Source organism: Rutidosis leptorrhynchoides, chromosome 1 (genome assembly GCF_046630445.1).
Source record: "Rutidosis leptorrhynchoides isolate AG116_Rl617_1_P2 chromosome 1, CSIRO_AGI_Rlap_v1, whole genome shotgun sequence".
NCBI classification, from domain to species: Eukaryota; Viridiplantae; Streptophyta; class Magnoliopsida; order Asterales; family Asteraceae; genus Rutidosis; species Rutidosis leptorrhynchoides.
In genome coordinates this window covers 52,596,836-52,616,885 of record NC_092333.1, presented here as the reverse complement: position 1 = coordinate 52,616,885, position 20,050 = coordinate 52,596,836, and the positions used below count along the sequence as shown (strand labels likewise).

The 20,050-nt window shown below is 34.9% G+C and overlaps 1 long non-coding RNA gene across 3 annotated transcripts; it reads left to right on the top strand.

Annotated features, from left to right (window-relative positions):
• Positions 1-16,055: 16,055 nt before the first annotated feature.
• LOC139859848 (uncharacterized) lies at positions 16,056-18,874 on the top strand. 3 transcript variants are annotated; one of them, XR_011763188.1, is made up of 5 exons: positions 16,056-16,743; positions 17,343-17,545; positions 17,616-18,325; positions 18,496-18,600; positions 18,686-18,874. It is a non-coding gene; the product is annotated as an uncharacterized lncRNA (long non-coding RNA). The 3 variants fall into 3 exon arrangements; XR_011763186.1 differs by having other exon boundaries at positions 17,343-18,325; XR_011763187.1 differs by having other exon boundaries at positions 17,343-18,336.
• The last annotated feature ends 1,176 nt before the right edge of the window (positions 18,875-20,050 follow it).

Here is a 20,050-nt window from a genome sequence, read left to right as displayed (position 1 = left end):
TCGGCTTCCTCCTTTTATCTACATAGGACTTTTGTCGATCTTGTACCGCTTTTATTCTTTCACGAATTTGATCTATCATTTTGGTGGTTTGTTGTACCACTTCCGTGCTTCCTAATTCCCTTTGACCCACTTCACCCCAACATATTGGAGTTCTACACCTCCTTCCATACAACATCTCATAAGGCGCCATTCCGATTGTAGAATGATAACTATTATTGTACGAAAATTCAACTAAAGGTAGGTGAGCATCCCAACTACCACCAAAATCAATGACGCACGCCCTTAACATATCCTCAAGAGTTTGTATTGTTCGCTCACTTTGACCATCCGTTTGTGGGTGAAACACGGTACTCACATGCAACTTAGTGCCCATCTCTTCTTGAAACTTTCTCCAATATCGTGATGTAAACCGGGTGTCTCGGTCCAAAACAATGGAAACCGGCACTGCATGCCTTGCAACAACCTCTTTCATATATAACTTAGACATTGTTTCCGATGATGAAGCTTCTCTTATTGCCAAAAATAGCGCGCTCTTAGTCAATCTATCAATAATAACCCAAATGGCATCGTGTTGTCGAGGGGTCTTAGGCAACTTAGTCACTAAATCCATTGTAATGTGTTCTCATTTCCAAACCGGTACTTCTAATGGTTGCAACTTACCATAAGGCATTTGGTGATCGGCTTTCACTTGAAGACAAGTAAGACATTTATGCACATACTTGACTATATCCCTCTTCATTCCCAGCCACCAATAGTCTTTCCTTAGATCTCTATACATTTTCATAGCACCGGGGTGAATTGAATACTTAGATTTGTGAGCTTAGTCAAGGAGCTCACTTCTAACACCACTTTGTAAAGGTACCCAAATTCTCCCATATCTAAGCCTTAGACCACGAGAATCTATTATAAAATCATTAACTTGCCCCTTGATTCTTTCTTTTCTCACGTTATCGGGGGATAATGCTTCACTTTGAGCAACTCGGATACTATCAAATATTTGAGGTGATATTACCATAACCAAACTCGTTATCTTAATCGGTTGGTGACTCGACTTCCTACTAAGAGCATCCGCCACCACATTAGCTTTTCCGGGGTGATACAAAATTTCAGAATCATAATCTTTCACCAAGTCGAGTCCTCTCCTTTGTCTATCATTTAAATCCCTTTGATCGAATAAATACTTCAAGTTCTTATGATCGGTATAAATAGAGAACTTAACGCCATAAAGATAATGAAGCCAAATTTTCAAAGCAAAAACCACTGCCGTTAATTCTAAGTCATGGGTGGGATAATTTTTTTCATGTTCCTTCAATTGTCGGGACGCATAAGCTATAACTTTCCCATTTTGCATTAACACACACCCTAAACCTTTCTTAGAAGCATCACAATAAACCGTCATATTCTCATTCCCTTCCGGTAAAACTAGTATAGGAGCTTGAACAAGTTTCTCCTTAAGGAGTTGAAACGCTTGTTCTTGCTTTTCTTCCCATCTCCATGGCACACTTTTACGAGTCAACTTTGTGAGTGGGGTGGCTATTCTAGAAAAATCTTGTATAAACCGTCGATAATACCCCGCTAAGCCAAGAAAACTCCTAACTTCGATGGGGTTCGTAGGTGGTTCCCATCTCATTATCGCCTCAATCTTTACCGGATCAACACAAATACCCTTCTTATTAATGACATGTCCCAAAAATTGAACTTCACGAAGCCAAAACTCGCATTTAGAGAACTTAGCGAACAACTTTTCTCTCCTTAAAGTCTCTAATACTAGTCGTAAATGTACCGCATGCTCCTCTTCCCCTTTAGAATACACCAAAATATCATTAATAAATACAATCACAAACCTATCGAGCATCGGTCGACAAACCCTATTCATCAAATCCATAAACGCGGCCGGAGCATTAGTTAACCCAAAAGGCATAACCACAAATTCATAATGACCATACCTCGTACGAAAAGCCATTTTAGGGATATCTTCTTCCCTCACCTTTAATTGATGATAACCCGACCTTAGATCTATCTTTGAAAAGAAACATGCACCTTGTAATTGATCAAATAAATCATCTATCCTCGGCAATGGATATTTATTCTTAATAGTAACCTTATTCAATTCACGATAATCTATACACATTCTCATTGTCCCATCCTTCTTTTTCACAAACAAAACCGAAGCTCCCCAAGGTGAACTACTAGGACGTATGAAACCCTTATCTATCAAATCTTGTAGTTGAGTCATCATTTCTCTCATTTCCGACGGGACTAATCAATAAGGGGCTTTGGTGATTGGCGTGGCTCCGGGAATCAAATCTATTCTAAACTCTACCTCTCTTTCGGGAGGTACACCGGGCAACTCATTCGGAAACACATCCGGAAATTCATTAACTACCGATACATCACTTATTTCAACAACCTTCTTCGAATTATCAACCACATGTGCCAAGAACGCACAACACCCATGAGACAAAAATCTTTTAGCCCTAGCATACGTGCATATAGGAATAGCACGCCTAGCCCGTTCCCCGTAAATCCATATAACCTTCCCACTTGGTGATTGAACTAAAACAATTTTCTTACGACACAAAATTATCCCTTCATTGTCATCTAGCCAATCTATACCCACAATTACTTGAAATTCTCCCATATGCATGGGTATTAAATCTATAACAAACTTTTCATCATCCAAAATAATTTCACATCCCTTAATGATACTATACACCATGACAGTTTTATTATCCGCTATCTCAACCTTTAAAGGATGATCTAACATACTTGGGGTCATGTCAAAATGTTTACAAAAAGAATAAGAAACAAACGACCGCGTAGCACCGGAATCAAACAAAACATGCGCAGGTAAAGAGTTTACAATAAAGGTACCTGACACCACATTTTGGGACTCCTTCGCTTCAAGTGCGGTAATCTGATGAGCTCGGGCTCTTGGTCGGCTATCACTAGTCTTCGGTTCCGTCTTAACCTCCTTCTTAACACTACCACTAGCTAAATCCTTCTTATACTCCGGACATTCGGCTTGAAAGTGACCCTTTTCAAAACAATAATAACACTGTTTACCCTTCTTAGGACATTCGGCTGCCCTATGACCCAGCTTCCCACATGAATAACAATCGGTAGTTCCCGCTTTACACTCACCCGCATGATTCTTACCACACCTATTACACGACTTCACTTCTTTACCACCACTCTTTCCCGACATGAAACTCCCTTTCGACTTGTGCGGGGACTCGGAATTAAACTTACCTTTCTTCGGGATCATACTTTGCGTTGACTTTAAATCTTGCTCTAACTTTCGTTTAAATGCGGCTTTCTTCCTAAGTTCATGTTCTCTCACAAGAGCCTTATTCATCATCACGGCTAAGGTCTTATACGTACCCTTATCAATGAACTCACTTATTTCGGGGTTTAGTTTCTCGTGATAGTGATCCATCATCAACTTGGGGCTTGAAACAAAGTCCAGGCAAAACCGGGACTTATCATTAAACTCGGCATTAAACTCGGTCACCGATTTACTTCCATGTTCGATATTCATAAATTCGGATTTCAACCTACTAACTTCGGCGGGTGGAGCAAATTGAGTCACAAACATTTCACGAAATTTATCCCACGAAAAGCTTGTTGCCACATCCCGCCCATGTGACTTAACTATGAAATTCCACCATTCATAACCACTTCCCTTCATTTGATGAGCCGCGTAAATTACTTTTAAATGCTCGGGGCATCCACACACCATAAAAGTTTCTTCCAACTCATCAATCCACCTTTGACTAATAATTGGGTCAACCTTACTATGAAACTCCGGTGGATGGCAATTTGCAAAATTCTTATACTCAAAACGATCATCTTTCTTTCTCGGGGCTTCTACTTCTTCCTGTCTTACTCCACTTCCCCCTTCTCCTCTTAAAGTAGGATTATTGGTCATAAGTGTCTTTAACTTTTCATCCAATTGATCATTTATCAACGTCTTTATCTTTTCTAAGAGGGTTGGGTTGTATTGTATCAAAGCTTGTCCTATTTGTCCCGAGATATCATTTGGCATAGTAACCTCATCGGATTCATTTTGTGAGCCTTCAATAGACTCCATTAATGGGGTGTGGACGTACTCATCGTCCTCATCATTACCTCTGTTTGGGGATACGATAGCCATTCTGAAACAAAACACCCAACTCATTAGTTCAAATACCTGCATCATTATTTATCATAACCAAGCAAACCGAAAGAATTCTTAACTCAATTCACCATGACCATAGTAGACGTTCATGCGTACTAAAATGAAGTAATGACAATGGCATGTTGTCATTACACCATCTTATTATGCACTTAATCCATTATGACCCACGCCTAATGAGTATTAAACTCCTTACTTAAATCAACCATGATCTTAGCATTACACTACAAGTCTCGTCAATGACTCTATCCTATGGAGCATGGCACGATCATTCGACCTTAACATTTATGCAAGTCCTAAACCGCTTACCCTTTAACAACAATGGTTTAAGCCTAGATAATCCCTATCGTGGGTTATCCAAGTCCCTTAAACCATAGCTCTGATACCAACTTTTAATGCCATTCTAAACGATAATTTTTTTTTTTAAATGGTGTCTGCCCAGACCCAGTTATTTGCCGCGGCGCGGCTCCTTTTGTCGTGGCGCGACATATAAAGGGATTTTATCCCATGTTTAGCAGCCTTTCTGTTTCCAAAATACGTTCAAGGCCGCGGCGCGACACACATTGTCGCGGCGCGACGTATAACGTGAGCTGGGACTGATCTGCAACACAATTTCAAAACCACAATGTGACCAATTTATCAACTCAAAACGCATTATATCATCATAAAGCATATTTAAACTTGATTAAACCAGTTTCTTACATCATTCAACATTACGAACATCGTTTAAGTCAAGAAAACGTGTTTACACATTTCAAATACATCATTTGGTCCCAAAACTTGACTGAAGCATAAATATCAAATACATAAGACTTGGCGTTGATAAGCGGTACCATTAGAGCTTGATTCAAAATAGAGACTTGCATTACCACTTACTACAATGCCAATGCTCCTCTAGCCTCAAACGGGTTCCTTGCCTTCTCGATGACCTTTTGTTCCTAAAAACATAAACAACACGGGGGTAAGCTTTTACACTTATTGAGTTATAGGCGAATAATGAATCATAAAACTTTGGGCATAACAATCACATTACTTGTCTTTCAACCTAACAGTTGCTTACTTACTTTCGGATCCGACTCTTACTTACCATAGACATGACCTACTAGGCCGACCCAAGTAATCATGTCTAAGCTAACCATAGGCATACTCTTATGCCTAAGCTACCATAATCTTATTTCATTCTCATAAACATACATAGACACTTAAAGTGTCTAAGCTAAATCATACCATAGACAAGATTACTAGCAAGGTAATAATCTTGCCTAAGCTACACATCAACCATAGATACAATTATTAGGTGAACCTAATAATTCTATCTAAGTTACTCAACTAGTGCACTTAGTCGTTACTCACTTGCACGGATGCAATCCGAGAACACTAAGCCACTCTTGACCCGCCCATTTTACCCCCTATAAACTCACCTTGATTAAATGGATTTCCTTGATCACTTGAGGCTCCTTTACCTTGATTAGCACCTATACATGAGCTAATCTCATCAATAACATAACTCAATCAAAATTACAACATTCATAAACTTTCACACCTTCATACACATATACATTGACTTAACCCCCTATTGCTACTATATACATATAAACACTTACACACATAGCATTTTGATCTCATCTTTTCCAATATAACAACATTATCTATCCAACATTATTTCCTTAATCATGCAATTCTCTAGTTCATCTCTTATAATCATAACATGCAATTTCCTTCAATTCTTCCATTAAACATCAAATGTGCATAAATCCATTTCCATTACTAGCAACCCTAAATCATCAATTATTCAAATTCCATGACTTACAACAATAACAACAATTCATACATGAACATTCTTCTTCATAATTACCAACTAGAACACATAAACATTTCATTGAGGCATTTCATCAAACACCTAGTGTGCATGACTTGATTCTAAGCTAAAACATCACCAATTTCACCATATTCATATCACACACTCAAAATGTAAGTTCATACTTGAACTTACTCCCAAAATTACTAACAAATTCGTTTAGAATCATTCAAGTGTGCACAATTTCAACAAACAACATCATTTAAGCATAAGATTCATCACAATCATCCAATAATAGCAATACTTAGACATAGAAACTCATACCTTGTCTTTAAGAGTTCAAGAACCCTAATTGTGCACAAAGAAGATGAAATTGAAGATTTAAAGCTTGTTAGGATGATTAGAGTACTCTAGATTTCACTAATTTATGCTTGCATGAACACAATTTCATTGATTTGAACTCCTCTTCTTCCTCCTTGTGAATGTCGACACTAGCACACACACACACACAAGTCTCTGTATTTTATTTTACAACTGATAATGATTTATCAGTATTTTCTTTTCTTTTATTAAAACAACTATGTCTTATTTGCAATTTCTACCCTTCCCATCAAAACTCTATTATGGGAGGTCCTTAATTCTAACTTTGCACCTTTAGTCCCTTCTAACTTAACTAACAAACTTAACTCTTGTCCATTTATTTATACAAAAATCATTTCATCCATGTATATATAAAATAATAAAATTTCATAAAATAATACCTTAAATAATTGGGATGTTACAGCCCCTCACGACTGGACTTAAGGCAAGAGTCACAACATTTTTGGCTTTATCGTACGGCTTTTCATTACACACGATATAATATATTGAAAATTCATGAACTTCATATCCCAACTTGTACATTTGAGAAGAAACTAAGTTTTGAACATATGAACAAACTTGAAAAAACTCACATCTGAAGAGCCGGATTGTTGGGTCAACACAATCAACTGTCACCACGGGTAGTTCATAGTTAACACTTTCAACATCTGAAGAGCCGGATTGTTGGGTCAACACAACCAATTGAACAAGTGGTCAGGAATCCACCCAATATTGAAATAGCCTCACTAACAACAACATTCGAGAAACAACATGTGATAAATCATATATAGATGACCATGTGTAGCTAAACGCAAAGCAAAATAAGATGAAAAGGCCTTTGACACCAAATGTTTGATCGACACTTACCCTTGAATTTGTATGAGTCTTACTATGATGTGAAATATTAGGACATTAATTTCAATCGTATCATAATAAAATTTATTATTAATCATCATGATAAAATAAGAAAATCAAACAAAACAAAATAATAGCCCAGCTTATGAACACCAAACGAAACAAACAATAGCCCTAACCAGCTTATGAACATAACTTAGGATCAGCTTGTGGACACAACTCATGATCCATTACCTGCTGCGGTTGTTGATAACCTCCATAACCAACTGCTCCAACAATTTAAGATTCTTTGCAGATCTGCCAATTTAACAGGTCCTGCTTCCTGAAGAGGAAACATCGCTCATTGCTTCAGTGCCTATACTTGGTTCAACCAAATCTCCAGCCCTGTAAATAAGTGGCGCTATTAGCTAAAACCATTCACCCAAGAACTGGCTTGGTTTGGTGAACTGGCTTGTTGTCAACATGATGTTGGTTTGTGGTCACTTTGTGACTGTTTGATATGGGTAACAGGAAACAGTTGGTCAACATATATTCGGGGTTACTTATTTACATTTTTAGTTGATGAACTTCTACTATAGTACGCTGTTGTTAGTCATTTATTGCGGACGAGTCTCAATTACAAAGTGTAATAAACTGAAGATAAAATGAAGTTGTACGGTGTTACCTAGAAATTAGATCAGATTCCTGCGAGTACATATGCGGTGTTTTTACTATTCTGGTATTTTTCATCCTCTAGATTTGTGAATGGCGTTCTGTTGAGCCATGCTGATGGGTCCGTTGCATAATTGTCTTAGTACCTGTTTACGACATTCAGTGTAATCAGAGGAACCCAAAGCTGTACAACTAACTATGTTATCTTCCTGATCAGCAGGTGGATCGACGTCTTTGGAAACCCACACACGTCCTTGTTCACAACAACCATGGTAGCGCAATTGATTACCCCGAGAGCACGATCTGACATGCTCTTCGAACCAAAAATTAGAATCACAATTGATTCATCAGCTTACCACCACCGCAACTCATGGCTATTTCATCTCCATCAGTGTAGCCAGTCGCCACCATCTAAACCTTTACTATGTATATACTGCTAACTCTATTAAAACCCTTTTCTCCACCGGCTGCTGGTATATATTGTTGCACGATGTATTTAGCCACTGAAGATTCCTACATAATCGATATTCAATTAACCCATCATTAACTTCACATAAAAGAGTCGATGGTAACTACGGAGTAGTATTTTGAGCTAGCTTTATACATACAATAAAAAACTATACCATCTGAGCAAGTCTAGTAAGAATGTAATTTTGATTAAACATTACCCGTAATTACATTTTTTGGAAAGGCACCTGCAATTACATATTAATATTATTATAATGATAATCATCATATACATAACAATAAAATATCTCATCTATAGTATAACCTTCTCTTAATGCAATATAAACTCTCAGCAGAGGTGTAAGCAATTTCAATCATAATAAATGGAAGAGGCTGATAAACAAATGACTTTTGACGAACTCCTATAACGCAAAAGGTGCAAATGCCTTAACATGTACCTATGAGGCTCTAGTATATATACAACTCCAATTGTAAAATTTCTCAAAATAAAGATGCTCACATACAATCTTTTGACGCACCATGGTAAATTTACAGTCAGATACATATATATAGCTCGAAGCAAAGGAAGACAAAACACCATGGCTGCAACTATTAGGTTGTCATGCCAAGATATGACGCATCTATTCCATTACATGAAACCATGTCAGTATAACGGGTGACATGTAGTAAAACAATAAATAACAGCGGCAATTTTGACTAATCTACTTGGAAATGGAACATCTTAGTTATATGTTATCTCCAAAAGGTCAATTAAATAAAGGAAAGGAAAGCAGCTAAAACCAAATATGAGATGGGAATGTATTTTACTTCCAATAGGTTGGAAAGGACAAAAGAGTTGAAAAACATGTTTTCATAAACTTAAAGCCTCATATAGTCATATATTGATTTTTTAAACAAACTACAATTATATTGTAAAATTATAAAGATCTTGTAATCTTATCAATATTATTACTGTTTATTTGCTTTTAAAGCGGCTAAAAATGGTGATGGGTCACAGGCTTTGAACTGACCCATTCATTATTTTACATGTCCGTAGAAGACGAAAGAACATCCATGAAGAAAGAAGCATGTCCATAGAAGACGAAAGCAGAAAGTCGAGCGGGATTTTAGTGATTTATGCTTCATATGTATACAACTGCTAATCGAAGATACAATCGTTCAAGAATTTATGTTTGCTTCTATTTTCCCTAAGTAAATGTTTTAAAAATTATGTCACAATATGTTACAAATGAAGACCGAAACTCAGTCTATGTTTGTGTATGTGGATCAAGTGTCTTTATAACATCTTCTTTAAGACATATGTAGCAATACTTGCACAAGTTGAAAATAAAATGTTACCAAAATTCACGATTGGCACAAACAGAATATAAAATTGTAGCTGTGGAACCCTAAATTGAGTGTACACAAAGTTGGAGTACCGAAAACATTATCAAAAGTTATGTATAACACTGTAGATTAGCATATTGAATTTGTGATGATACCTTGTAGGACGGTGACCATGGTGTGATTTGAACAAGGCTGTTGTTAAATCGTACGACTTCTGGTGAAATCAGCCATCATCTAAAACGATTAAAAAAACAATCCCCTGTAACGCAACACAAATAGAAATCAAAGATCATAAAATGATGAACAAAATTAAAAATAACAAATACCTTCAAGTACGACTAAAATCGCAAAAAACTACCTTCAATTTATATATGCGATGGATTGACCGAGAGTTTGTGATTCGATGTTGCAGAATCGCTGGTAGGTGAGATTCAATGTATCTTAATGAACGAATCAAGCAACGGGATCTAAAATACGATTTAGCAACAGATGTACTATTAGGGTTTCCTTATGAAACTAAAAGAGGCGAATGTTAAAACTTAAAGGCTCTTGAGAATAAAACTAAAGAGGGAACTAACTGTTCAAGAAATTTGGGGAAAAACAAGAGTGAAGTTTCGCGGCATGGCGCTAATTTTTCAGACCTTGAAATACTTGTAGATATCAAATATCAATATCAAGTATCAATTTTTTTTATAAACTTAAAACATACGGAGTATTAATAAATCGTTTAATTTAAAATTTAACTTTCATTTAATGTTATTTTAAAGAATAGTTAATAAATTAATTGTTATACTTAAAATTAATTTTCAACAATAAAAGAGACACAGTTAAAACTTTAATTATTTCAAAAAGTTATTTACAGTAAGTAATAATAATTTTGGGACGAACAAAAATACTAAAATAGACAATTTATTTTATGGGACAGATGAATTATTTATTAAATATTTTCTTCGTCCTAAAAAGAAATTCACATTACTATTTATATTCGTTTACTATTTATATACGTTTGAGAATAAATGTCCGATAATCAAAATAATATACGGAGTACTAAAAATCCATTTAACAGGGAAGTGTTAAAATTTTGAGAAAGTACCGGGAACCTTGGCGCCTAATTTTTTAGATAGTGAAATACTTTTTAGTTTTCCATTATTTATCTACATACCAATATTTTTATTTATTAAAAATATTGTTGTAAATATCAATATTCAAATATTCTATATTTATAATATTTACTTAATTTTATATTTTAAAATAATAATACGAGTATAAGTTATCATCTTTATATCGTGGTTGACTCTGGATCGAACATATATATTATATAAACATATCAATAATCATTGTTTAAATATATATTCACTATCTTGACTATCAAATTATTCATTCTTTCACCTAATGTAAACACATATTCTTGTAAAAAAACATAAATTAAAATTGAAATAGGTTCAGGAACACAAAGTAAATGCATAGGAGAATTTAAATGAAAGATTACCTGAAAACAATATAGTTAATTAAAGGCTTTTGAAAGTCATAGCTAGAACAGCAGAATTATATTGCATAATTAGAATAGCAACAATAAATAACAAAAGAATAACTATTTAACAAAACATAAACACCAGGAAGGCTTCCAAATTTTAATCGTTGATTTGGTGAGGGTCTATTTGGTGGTGGTTGGATCATGGTTCATTGGTCTAGGGGTCTGATGGTCTGGTGATGGCCTGGTGGTGGTCTCGTGGTGGTTCTGTGGCCCGGTGGTGTTTGGGTGATAGTTCATTGGTCCTATGATGGTTTGGCAGTCCGGTGGTGATCCAGGGTCGGTCTGGTGTTCCGGTGGCGGTTGGGTGATCGCCGATGGTCTTATTTTTCAGTGGTAGTTTAATGGTCTGGTTATGGTTTGTTGGTCCGGTGGTGCTCATTGCTACCACCGCCACCGCAACCACCACGACCATCACCATTCACCATAAATACTCCACCACCACCATTATCACTCCCACTCTTCATTCATTATTTTTCATAGTTGGGGGTAGTTGGTAGGTGGTGGTGATGGGTGTAACATCCCGTCTTTTTCCGTTTACTTTCTGTATAACTATTTCAAAGTCCGTTATATATTTATAACATCTCCCGTTGATACGCGTTTAAATTATACGCACCCGCAACTGAACTCGAGGGACTATTTTTGCCAACTGAGCAAAGATGTGACTAGATGGACTAGTCACACCCACCTCCTTTTATTTTCCATTTTCTTTCATACTTCCACATTTTTCTCTAATTCTCCATTACAAAGATTCATCATCTAAATCAAATCTAGCAAGCTTCAATCCAAACAAATTACATATTTGGAATCCTTGCAACTTCCTCTTCGATTCCATACCGATTACATCTCATTTGGGTAACTTTCTAAAATCACTAGATTTCGTGTTCTTGATGTTTTTAACTTATAAAGTTATTAATTAGTGTCTATGGCTCAAGTCTAACATGAATATGTGATTTATATGTTCGATCTTGTTATTTTAAACAACTAGCATGAACATGAACTTTGGTGTGTTTGATTTGGTGATTTTATTGCTTGAATGTTATTTAATGTTATAATGCATGTATTAAATGTGTTCGTAACATCACTAGCTTCAATTTGATGTGTAGGTTACTTTAGAAAACTTCATAAACTCGATTAGTGGTTTTGATGATGTTGGTTAGGGTTTGATAGATTTAAATGTGAACATTTAATGTATTGAATGCCATGAATTGTTGTTGGTAAGTAGTTAGTTGTATTGTATGCTTGATTACCTACAAAACGGCGTGTTATATGTATGCATTAAATGCCCGAATCAAGAATGTGCATTGATGAACTTGAACATTAATGATGAGCATTTATTTGATCATTTAATTTGGAAACTCGATATTTGCAAATGATGTTTTTGATTGATGAAACGTGTTTAGTTGTGTTCCTCGTCAAATTACCTTTCCAATGATATAAGATACGTATTCTAAGTGTTTACGGTTTGTGATTTGTGCTAATTTGAAGATTGAATTTTGACATGAACAATTGAAACTTACCAGGCACCAGACCACGTTAAATGTCGCGGCGCGGCCCTCCTTGGTCGTGGCGCGGCATTTGCCATGTTTGGGTTCTGACCTACATGGTCAAAATTCAAAAAATGTTTGCTATGCTACGCACCTCCGATTCACATGTAACTTGTTCTAACATGCTTATATATGAATAAAAACCTCATAAAAATAGTTCGGGACCCGACCCGAACGTATTGACTTTTTCGTTGACTTTGACCGACCAAAGTTTACTTTTAATCAAACTTAACCAAATGTTTGTGCAATCATTCTAACATGCTTTTATACTTGTATCTTGCATGAAACGTGACAATTTGACTCACATGCTTTAGTAATCGAGTCGTAACGAGCCATAGGACTAATTGAACACTTTGACCGACCGTGTTTACTGATATTGATACAACCTATTTGTTTAGGTCAAGACTAGCATTCGTTCTTGCACACGTTTACTTGTTGAAGTATCTTTACATACGTGCACTCAAGGTGAGATCATAGTCCCACTTTTACTCTTTTGAACTTACATTTGGGATGAGAAAACATAAACGTTTCTTTTTACTAAGTGAACACAAGTACAGGAAAACAAACATTCTACATACGAGTTTGAACAAAAATCCTCAATTCAATTATCATTAGTTATACTTGCCGGGTGTAAGCGAGAACTTATGTTATATGGCCATATGGGTTTGACAAACCCTCATTCAAACGGTTCGCTACCGTTTACGAATGGAATATATTTTTGAGAAACAGTGTATGTTCTAACACTATTGTGATGGGGTTCTATGGAAGGAATGTTAAGCATTGATAATTGGGTGCTCGTGAATATTAACTTTTGGAATGTATTACTATTATATCAATGTTACAAATCTTGTGGTTCACTTGTACTTACTTACTTAAACCTATGATTTCACCAACGTTTTTGTTGACAGATTTCTATTTTTTCTCAGGTCCTTGAACGTTTTGTGATACATGCTTCCGCTCATTTCTTTTGATACTTGCTTGGATGTCGAGTATACATGCATACGTGGAGCGTCTTTTGGCTACTTTCAAATTGTGTCGCATATGTTTCATTTGTACTTTAAACTTTGTAACGTAACTAGTTGTCGAACTACTTTGTAAACCTTGAAACATCTATACTTTTGAAATGAATGCGACATACTTTTGGTCAAACGTTGTTTTAAAGACTTATGACCACGTAACGGGACCTAAGTAGACGGCGCCGTCAAATGACGATTTTGTCGGGTCGCTACAATGGGTGGTTAATTGTGGTAGGTGATAGTTAATGGCGGTAGTGGGTGGTGGTGGTAGTTGGTGGGTGGTATGGTTGTGGTAGTTGGTAGTGGTGAGAGGTGGTGGTGGCTGGTGGTGGTGATGGTGGCTGGTGGGAGGTAGTGACTGTTGGTGGTGGGTGGTGCTTATGGGTAGGTAGTGGTGGTGGTTAGTGTACGTGATGGTTGGTAGTTGGTAGGTGGTGGTGATGGATGGTGGTTAATGGTGGTGGGTGATAGTTGGCGGTGGTAGTGGGTGGTGGTGGTAGGTGGTGGGGTGGTGGTGGTTAGTAGTGATAAGTAGTGGTGAGGTGGTGGTGGTTAGTGAGAGGTAGTGGTTGTTGTTGTTGGTGGTTGGTGTTGGTGATTGGTGGTGGGTGGTGGTTATGGGTAGGTGGTGGAGGAAGGTGGTGGTTATTGGTGGTCGTGGTGGTTGGTGGTAGTTGGTAGGTAGTGGTGATGGATGGTGGTCGAAGGTGGTGGTGGTGTGGTAGTAGTGGTTGAAGTTGGTGGTGGTAAGTGGGAGGTGGTGGTGGGTGGCGGTTATGAGTGGTTAATTAATTTTTTGATAAAGTTATAAAAATGTAATATTTAAAATTTTGTTTCACTAAATTATTATAAGTTATAAGTTTTTACTTGGATTAATTACATTTATTTTTAACAAGTTATTTTTTTTAATATATAGTTAACATCGCAACAAAACTGAAAGTATATGACTTATATGTAGCAACAGAAATTCAATAAAATGTTAAATAATTAGTCTACCGATTCGGTGAAATCAAAGGTTTTTTCTCTAAACACTTATCGTCGCCTATTCGATGTGGGTTATCGTTTCGCCAAGTGAGTTTCTTTAAAAAATTTGTTCTCATTGATTTCTTGCTCTATTGTAATTGTTTTTTGCTGCCATTAATTTTCTTTCTTACCTTTTATTGATACTCAATGATCACGTATTCACGTATTCTGTCCATTATTATCTATTCAAATCATATATCTCGTACATATTTATTTAATATCTTATAAATTGAATTTAGTTTGATATTCACTTTTTGGTTAACGAAATTCAGAATGTTCAAAATTGAAAACCGTACAGAAAACCGATTTCAAATTCAGTTTCGATTTTACTTAATCCGAAAATGAATTTTCAAATTCGGTTTGATTTTTTTATTTGGTTTCGGTTCAATATTCGGTGTAAACGGCGTCAGATCAAATCTTAAACACCCCTAGATTTTGCTGAAAAGAGATATGGAATAAATAATTTGGTTAAACAAAAAAACAAAAAGTTCACGCTAAAACAATTTATAAAATTTAAAACCCTTAAATTATTCCCCAATTTTCAATCCGCCTTTTATTCTAAAAAAATAGCAACCGTTTCCTTTTCATTTGTATAGGAACGAAATGAAAAAGTGTTAGAGATTTAAATTTGATTTGGCAAAGAATCCTTTTATTTTTGAGCAGCTGACAAAAATAATTTAAATTTAAATAATTTTGAATCCCATTTATCGTGGATATCCAACTATTTTTTATGAGAAAGTTATCAACCCCTACCCCCATCAACCCTACCATTTCCCTTATTTTTTTATTTTTTTCAGTTTTCCCAAAGTGCGACACATGAAAAAAGGGGCACAATCGTCGCTGCTCCCATTGTTGGCGCCGCCTCTGCTACCACCACCATCGCCGCTTATGACATAATTTTTAGAGATACAAAGACTGGAAGCGGAACGAAATTACAATACACAGGAACAATTGAAAATTTGCTAACTATTAGAATCTAATAGAGGTAGAAGCATATCTACTATCTAATCTAATTGAAATAAGATAGTTGTTTAATTTGAATACTCCATGACTTCAAAAATAATTGTCCTAGTAATGGAAAAATGTTAATGGAATATTGTTAATAAAAAAAGAGTACTATTACTTTTTTAACGAAGTTATAATTTAAAGTAAAATTAAAGTAAAAGATATTCATTTTTGTTTGTTAATATTTGTAACGAATCTATATTTCTTAAAAGAAAAAAAGTTGTGCTTAAAAAATTTTAAAGATCCAGTGGCCCAAATTAACTCTCTTTATCTCAAATTCTTTTATCATCCTAAATCTATTTCACTTCTATAATTCCCCAAAAATCTCCCTTCCCATCGCAGATGCTAAACGGATCGCTGCTTTTTTAAAACCCTAATCCATAACCGATTGCTTTTCTCAATCAGTCTTAATCGATTTCTCTAAAAACATCGCTAGAGATATAAGTACATGTATTTTCTCAATCGATTTCTTAACTAATTGCCTTTTACAATCGTTTAAGTAATCGATTTTTTAACTAATTGCTTTTTCCAATCGTTTAAGTAATTGATTTCTTAATCGATTTGTTCAATCGATTACTTATCAAAATTGATTTGTTTCATCGATTTCTCCAATGGAAGTTCTCATTCGAATTTTTGAAGACAACTATGCAAAATGACTATTTTTTTCTCAAACTTTTGCAATCTATAGGGTTTAATTAGATTGGTATTTTCATTTGTTGTAAAACTCGTTGGATCTGATAATAATGCCAAAACTGATCGATGTTATAAATTGCGTGAAATTCACCATCGTCAGGTTTGTTCGTCATGGATTATTTCAATTTATTACGTATATTCCCCAACGTACATATAGATTTCCTGGATTGGTGCTTCAGTTAATAATGTATTAAGGTTTAATTTGGGGTGGGAATGCTATATTGATGTCCTGAAACTTATGAAGAGACAGTTGTTGATTATCACTCCTTTGTAGTGGAAGAGAGTTTAATATTGTAAGTCAGTCTTTAGAAAATATTATCACTCCTTTGCTATATACCTCTCCTGAAACTTATGTCTGTATTTGAAGCTTCTGTGCTCGGAAGGATAAGCATTCATTTAGAAATTAATCAATACTGTTAAAATAGTTCTTATTATGGTTTGTGGTTAGAAGTCATTCGTTTGTACGACTATTTGTTGTTTTAAACCTTAAGTAAGGGAACAACTGCTATTTAAGGAGGATAAATCTGTTTGACAAGTTTGATTTAAGTGTACATGATTGATGAATTTGTGATAATATAAAATTTTATAACAAGCATCAAATATTGCTGCAAAGTGATTAGCTTTTTTCTTTCGTATGTAAAGCTAATATTATGGCATCATAGATTGATTATATATAGGAAAAAAGAAATTTGAGTTTTTTGCTCATCTATGTACAGTTTTAGCTGATTGACTTAGTAATTGAAATCATAAAGTGGAGAAGCTAATGCAATTTTATTGAGGGCTTTTTGTTGATTTTGCTCTACCATTTTGCCATTTTTTGTTTTACTTTTGATAATATTGATAAAGATGGGTGAATTGTGTGATTATGACTAATTGGAATGTATTTTTACAGGTGAGGACCGGTATGACAATGACAGAAAAGATCTTTTCCAGGCTACTAAAAAATCCCATTTGATCCCAGGTGAAAATGTATGTGTCAACATTGATGTTTTGATGACACGTGAATGTTTGTGGCCCGGGTGCAATTCGAATATTTAAAAAAGAATTTGGAAATGATGCCAAAGTATTCAAAACATTTGTTTTACCTTTTTAGTGGTACGTTTAATTTGCAGTATGATGCGAAATGGTTGTGGTGAGCTTATGACTTATGTGGTTATTGTTTTAGGTTTGGGACCGTGAAAAGATTGTCATTATACATGACCACTATATATTTACGACTGATGAAGTGGCTAATAGAAACTTTTAGATATTAAAGATCAAATACTTTTATTATATTAAAGATCTTAGCAACTTCAAGGTATTATGTTCTCACCTTTTGGAAATCATGATATTATATTTTGTAACATATATGATATTTAATCATGTGTTCAATGTATATTAAATGAGTTTAAAATGTTAGTGTGGGCTAATCCTGATTTCAAAGGTGTATGTCATGTTGCTCTTGCACAACTCGGAGAGGTACTTTTGAATCCATTAGTCTAATTTAAGCAAAGATCTTAAATGAGTTGGTAAAATGAGCGGGTCAATTAGGTTTGAAATTTTTTATTATCTAGGAGTTTTATGCTTATAAAAGTACAGGTGACTTATGACTTGTTTGAATTACTTGACCCTGTTCTTGATTTAGTTTTTTTTTATTAGAGATAAACGTAACCTGAATCGACATCAGTCCATTTATAGGACGAAATTGTCACCTCTGATTGCTACTGTGTGAACTCTTCACACTTATTTTTTTTGTTGTTCATAACTTTGCGTTAAGGTCTTTCTTGGTACAGACTCTCACACATGTGTACAGTTGGAGCATTTGGTCAGTTTGCTACCGGAATCAGACAGGGATGCTGTTTTTTTTTTTTAGGAACTGAAAAACTTTTGCTTAAGGTTTGAAAAAAGTATGCTTTTTATAGTTACATCTAGTTAGTTATCATATTTAATATAATATAATTCTAGCATTTACACCTTCTTTTGTTTAAGTTTAAATTGAAAAGTTAATTGGATCTTTAACAAGTTATTGAACGAATGTTTATTTGATTTCTTCTTTTCACCTGAAGGTGCAGGTGCCACCAACTTAAAGATTTGTGTTGGATGGAGAAATGCCAGATTATTTTTTGCTCTCTATAATTACGTCTATCGCGTGGCCTTCTACGTTCATAATGGTATGCCTATCATAAATTTGTGATTATATTAATTTTTATAATATGCATTTTATGCTTATAAAATATATGGTTTCTTTATTTGTAGGTTGCACCTTTGGACTGATAAAGATACTTGCTTATCCAAGATGTTCTGCATTGCTTTTCATTGTTTTTAATTTTTTTGTCAAATTTTATTCGATGTCTTTATATGTTGGATTATTTTGTGAATTTTTTATGTTTGGTGCTTTTTATGTTATGAGAATAATTTATTGAAATCTAATTATGTTTTATTTCATATTTGATTTTTAGTATAAATTGCTAATTGGTGTCCATTATCATATTAAATAAAAACTGACATTGAAACTGAAATCGGCCAAAATCCGAAAACCAAACTGCATCTGAATATAGAAACCTATTTGGAATTACTATGACTTGATAGGACTCATTTTATGGTTTTAATACTATTACTTGATAGGACGCCATATTGTTTAAAAATACATTTGTATTAGGACTTTTTTAATGGTACCAACCTTGAAAACATTATATTAGGACTCTGTATGTGGTACTAAACTAACACCTTATTATATATTACGACCCATTTTGTGGTTTTAAGGTTTAATAAATTTATATAAGGACTTTTTTTAGTGGTACTAACCTTAAAAATCATTATATTAGGACCCTATTATCTGGTACTATAGTAACATTTGTGTATATTGGGACCTTTTTTCTTGGTACTAAACAAGAATGTCGATACATTAGGACCTTTTTTGTTAGTACTAATGTAGTATTTTTTTTATAATGGGACTCTTATTTGGGTACTAACATAATAATGAGACCATTTTTGTTAGTCCTTAAGAAATATAAAACTTAAATAGGACCCATTTGTTGGTACTAATGTAATTTTTTTTTTACTTTTGGGACCCTTTTGTATGTCTCAATCTAAATAAAGGTCACACGATACATACTTGTAAGGACTTTTCCGGGTGGTCGTTAATTATATTATAGGACCCGATATTTGGTTTCATAATCTTATTACCTTTTAGGACACTTTTTTGCGTCTATACTTAATACGACCGCCTTAGTTGGTACACATCTCCTGTTGGCCCTATCAGGCCAAAAGGTCCTATAAATTGACATTATAGGATCAATTTGGGTGTCCTATATGTACACTTTTGTTGTAGTGTTGCTCAGACAACACAACCCATAGTCAAAAGCTATGGCACCCAAAGATTTTTGGGATTTAAACCGAGTGTCAATTGAAATAGATTGGCATTCTCGAGTGACTCAGATCCACTCATTAAGGAAGTAAAGTCTTTCGACCGTTTCACTTGGTACGTATACCTCTTAAGCGATACCATTTCATTACCAATCATTTCACGATGAGGTACTGTTAGAGGAGAAAGTCTTGAACTTTCAAAACATGTTCATTATTTTGAATGTGAAATCCTACATGAACATAACAATTCATACG